We start from the raw sequence: 5,416 nt of genomic DNA on the forward strand, positions 1-5,416 counted from the left end.
CCGCCGCGCGTCTCCCGCGGAACCTCGCGGCCGCCTTCACGCGTCCCGGCCGCAAACGTGGTCTCACCCCTCAGTTTCTGGCGGAGAAAAGGCAAAGCAGTCAAGGGGCCGACTCAGGCGTGGGAGGCGATGGGCGCGCGGAGTGGCCGGGAAGAGACTGGGAGCGGAGGGACGGGGCAGCCTTTGAATGGACGCGGCTGCGGTGCGGACCAGGGAAGACGCCCGAGGGGCCGGCTCCTGGGGCTGTGCGCTGGGATGTTTGTGGATTCCAATCCAAACCTGACACTGTAGTATCTCCGAGAAGTCACCCAGCCCTTCTGGACCATCGTCATAGGTACAGGGACAACTGCAATGGGCTCTTGCAGTGGGGGAGAGAGATTGGGCTCGACTTCGAATACAGCATGGGCAGGTGGGAATGTATAGCCCAGGAGCAGTGTGTGGGTCAGTGGGTGAGAAATTACTGAGAGGAAACATTGGGGTTAGCGGGGTTCTGGCCAAACCCATTTAACAGAATTCTTGCTGAAGACAGGCCAGGGTCTGGGGGTTGGTGGAGGATGAGGAACTTGATCAGATATATCCAAGACATCAGATATCCAGGATGGGAGTGAGGGAGGTGGTCTTCCTAAACTGGCAGGAAACTGCAGTTCTTTGCTAAAACTGCACAGACATGCCTAGCAGAAGACTAAAGGTCGGCTAGGCAAAGAAAGAATCTTTGTCAATTATTTGTATAATCCTCACAACCCTATGAAGCAGGTACTACTGTGAATATTTTGTAAATAAGGGACTTGAGGCTCACGGAGGTTAATGTTCATAGATCACAGAGCTAGTCAGTGGCCAACATTTGAAGTCAGACACCAGAGCTCGATTTTGTCATAAGAGGCCATTGTGTCCACTTACTAAAGTGTTTCTGTTGAAGTGATCAAAGCAAATAATCATGGAATGTCTTTGATGTACAGGACCTTTGAGAAATACCAAAAAATATGAGTCAGGGCCTCTGCCTTCAAAAAGCTTACAAGTTCTTTGGGGAGACTGAGTCAGGCACAAATCAATCAACATTTGTTGAAAACTTGTCGCATGCCAGGACCCTGCCCTTCCCCCACCCCCGTTCCTTTCTTTCCCCCACTTCTCTCCCTCCTCTTTCCCCCACTGAATTCTCACAACAACCCTTTGAGGTAGGCCTTATAGTTTCTGTTTTGCAAATGAAGAACCTGAGATTGAGGAGGAGTAAGGGTGGGGGATCAGGTCCTGAGAGGTTTCATGCGCTTTCCTTTCAAGCACTCTGCTTCTGTTTCACACGATAAAAAGTTTTCAATACCAGTTCAACGTGTTAGTAGAAGACAGTATGGAATCCACAGCCAAGTCCTGCTTATGAGCAACAATTGCTTTTTACATTTAATAAATGTAAAGAAGGGGAAGGCACTTCACGTCGTTGGGGTGGCCAGGACTTAGAACAGCAGTGCTTTAATATTGTTAGGGATGCAGCAACATTCAGGGTTAGTGGTAGAGAGCTGGGGAGGCATAACAGGAGACTCTGGTTCAGGTGTGAATTTATAAGAGCCTGCATTATGGAATGGCAGTGGGGAGAGGTGAAATAAAGTGATTCCCAGGAAAATTATCAAAGAAGACTTATAAAGGAGCAGTGTGGTGGGTTCAGAATATGGATTTGGGAGCCAGACTGCCTGGTTTTTAAAAAGAAAAGTACCTATTTCATTGGGTTATTGTAGGAATAAAATTAGTATTTATAAAGTACTTAGAACAGAGCCTAGCACATAGCAAGTACTGAGTAAATATTTGTTAAAAACAAATAGTAAGTTAAGAAAACAATTCTGTTTACAATAGTATCCAAAGGAACAAAATACCTAGGGATATATTTGACCAAGGAGGTTGCAAAGAGTAGGCAACTGTACAGTCTGAAGGAAGTCCCTACAAAACTGTCCTCACATTAGACACCAGTTGCAAGTTCAGGGGTCCCCAGGACCACTGCACTTTGGATGGACCAGCAGCTGCAAATTTGGGGGTTCCCATGACCACCTTCAGGCTCAATAATTTGCTAGAAAATCTCACAGAACTCATTGAAAGTTATCATGCTCAAGGTCATGTTTATTATAGGGAAAGGATACGTTAAAATTAGGTAAGGGAAGAGTAATGTAGGGCAAAATCCGGGAGGGGTCTAAATGCAAAGCCTCTAGTTATCCTCTCCCTGTGGACTCCTGGGCAGCGTTACCTCCTCCAGTCCATGGTGTGTGACAGTACTCAAAGAATATTGCCAACCAGGAAAGCTCACTTGAGCTCGGTGTCCAGAGTTTCATTAAGACTTTATTACATAGGCATAATTAATTGAATCATTGCCCACATGATTGAACTCAATCTCCAGACCCCTTGCCCTCTCTGGAGGTCCGAATGTTGTCATGTGGCTCAAAGCCCAATCCTCTAATCACATGGTTGATGCTATGTGTTGAATTGTGTTCCCCAAAGGTCCATGTATTAATCCCCACCATAACAGTGTTGAGGGTGCAAAATCCTATTGTGGTAATTGAATAGTGGGGCCTTTAAGAGGTGATTGGATTGTGAGGATCATGCCTTAGTGAACAGACTGATCCATTCACAGAGTAATAGTTGATGGTTTAGTGGGTGGTACTGGGCATGGTTCTGACGGCTTTATAAGGAGAGTGAGTAAGCAGGTTAGCTCTCTCTTGCTCAGCCCATTCACCAGGTGATACCCTGCATTGCTGTAGAGTGTCACCACCAAGAACAAGGCCCTCACCAGATGCACCTCCAGGACTCTGGACTTTCCAGCCTCTGAACTGTAAGAAAAAAATTTGGTTTTCTTATAAATTATCCAGTTTCAGGTAATGCAGTTAGTCTTTCAAGAATTGCCATGCCCAACACTGAGTCATTTCCTTACATTAACTATCAAGGGGCCCAGTATGACTCTCCTCCTTAGCATAAACTATCAAATGTGGTCTGAGGGGCCTACCATGAATTACAAAAACACTCCTGTCACTTGAGAAATTGCAAGAGGTCACCTCGCAGGAGCCAGGACAAAGGCCAGACATCTCTTTAAGGGAGGCCAAATTCCTTACTACACAAAGATGAAAGACTTACACACTGAAAACTACAAAACATTGCCAAAATAAATTAAAGAATACCTAAGTAAATGGAAAGACACCTAATGTTTATGGACTGGAAGACAATATTGTTAAGATGTCTATACTACCCAGATTCAATGCAATCCCTGTTAAAATTCCAGTGGCCTTTTTTGCAAAAGTAGATCTTCGAATTCATACAGAATTGCAAGGGGCCCCAAATAGTCAAAACAATATTGAAAAAGGAGAACAAAGTTGGAAGACTCACACTTCCCAATATCGAAACTTACTGTGACATTGTGAAAATATGTATTTGGTCTACATCCCTGTCTCCTAACATATAACTCCTAAAATCCTTAGAATCTCCAAACTGATAAGAGTCTTTTCGTGTACTAATGATGGCTGCAAGCCCCTAGGTTGCTTCAGGATGGAGGTGGTCACAGGAAAGACCAAGTCAAGACTTTCAGTCCTGCCCCCCAACCTCCACAGAGGGGAGAGGGGGCTGAAGGTTAAGCTAATCACCGGTGGCCAATGATTTAATCACTCATGCCTGTGTAATGAAACCTCCAGAAAAAACCCAAGAGGCCTGGGTTTGGAGAGCTTCCAGACAGCTGAAAACGTGGGGGTTCCTGGAGAGTGGCGGACCCAGGGAGGGCATGGAAACTGCATGTCCCTTCCCCCATACCTCACCCTCTGCATCTCTTTATGTTTATCCATTGTGTGAAGGTTAATTCTAGGTGTCAACTTGGTTTGATGAAGGAATGCTGAGAATCCTGGTAAAGCTATCTTTTTAGGTGTGTCCGTGAGGGTGTTTCCAGCAGAGATTAGTGTGAGAGTCTGAGTGGCCTGGGTGGGAGACACCCATCCTCATTGTGGGTGGGAACCATCCAATCCACTGGGGGTCTGAAGAGAACGAAAGACAGAGGAAAAAAGTCAATCTGTCGACCTGCTGCAGCTGGGATACACTCTTCTCTCCTGTGTGTGGACATTAGAACTCAAGACTCTTCAGCTTTTGGGCTCCAAGACTTGCACCAAGGATACCATCAGCTTCCCTGGTTTTGAGGCCTTGGACTTGGACTGAGCCATGCTACTGGCATCCAGTTTATAGACGGCCTATCGTGGGACTTTTCTTCAGTCATATGAGCTAATTCCCCTAATAAATCCCTCTCATATAATAATAACATATCCTATTGATTCTGTCTCTCTGGAGAACGCTGGCTAATACACTTTGTAAAATCCTTTATAATAAGCCAGTAAATATAAGTATGTGTTTCCCTGAGTTCTGTGAGCTGCTCAAGCAAACTAATCAAACCCAAGAAGGGGATTGTGGGAACCCTGATTTATAGCTGGTTGGTCAGAAGTTCCAGAAGCCTGGACTTGCAACTGGCATCTGAAGTGGGGGACAGTCTTGGGGACTGAGCTTCCTCATCCTATGTAATCTGATGCTGTCACCAGTTAGACAGTTTCAGAATTGAACTGGAGGACACCCCGCTGGTGTCTACTAAAGAACTACTGGCTTGTAAGTGGGGAGAAATCCCCACACATTTGGTCACAGAAGTCTGTCTGCTGTGATGATTGTTGAATAAGAGCACTACAAACTGTAGTGTTTTTTCCCACTCACTAATACACTTAACATAAAGCTACAGTGACCAAAACAGTGTGGTACTGGCATAAGGATAGACATACAGACAAGTGGAATAGAATTGAGAGTCCAGAAATAAACCTATACCTCTATGGCCAAATTTTAGAAAAGGGTGACAAGACCATTCAACAGGAAAAGAAAAGTCTCTTCAACAAATGGCGGTGGGATGACTGGATATCCATATGCAAAAGAGTGAAGTCACACTTCTACTCTCATCATATACAAAAATTAACTCAAGATGGGTCAATAAGAAACAAAAGAGGAGCTAAACTATGAAACTCTTTGAAAGGAACATAGAGATAAATCATTTTTGGCCTCAGAATTGATGATGGATTCTTGGGTACAACATCAAAAGAAGAGCAACAAAGAAAGTAGATAAATTGGACTTCAAGATTAAAAGCTCTTGTGCATCAAAGGATACAGTCAACACCATGAAAAGGCAAACTACAGAATGGGAGAAACTATTAGCAAATCATGTATCTGATAAGGGTCTAATACCCAGAATATATAAGGAACTTTCACAATTCAACAACAAAAAGACAACCCAATTAAAAAATGGGCAGAAATCCTGAGCCCTCCAGCAGACTAGGTCCCTGCCCATGCTGTTTGCCTCCCCTGCGTGGGGCCCTGCATCTACTCCCATGTGGGCCCCCCCCCCCCCCCCAAAAGGGCCCCCCCCCCCCCCCCC

The 5,416-nt window shown here is 45.1% G+C and overlaps 1 pseudogene; it reads left to right on the forward strand.

Annotated features, from left to right (window-relative positions):
• Positions 1–5,416, forward strand: part of LOC103593784 — a 7,222-nt pseudogene that overhangs the window by 483 nt on the left and 1,323 nt on the right.

This window comes from Galeopterus variegatus, unplaced genomic scaffold, assembly GCF_000696425.1.
Source record: "Galeopterus variegatus unplaced genomic scaffold, G_variegatus-3.0.2 Scaffold1415, whole genome shotgun sequence".
NCBI classification, from domain to species: Eukaryota; Metazoa; Chordata; class Mammalia; order Dermoptera; family Cynocephalidae; genus Galeopterus; species Galeopterus variegatus.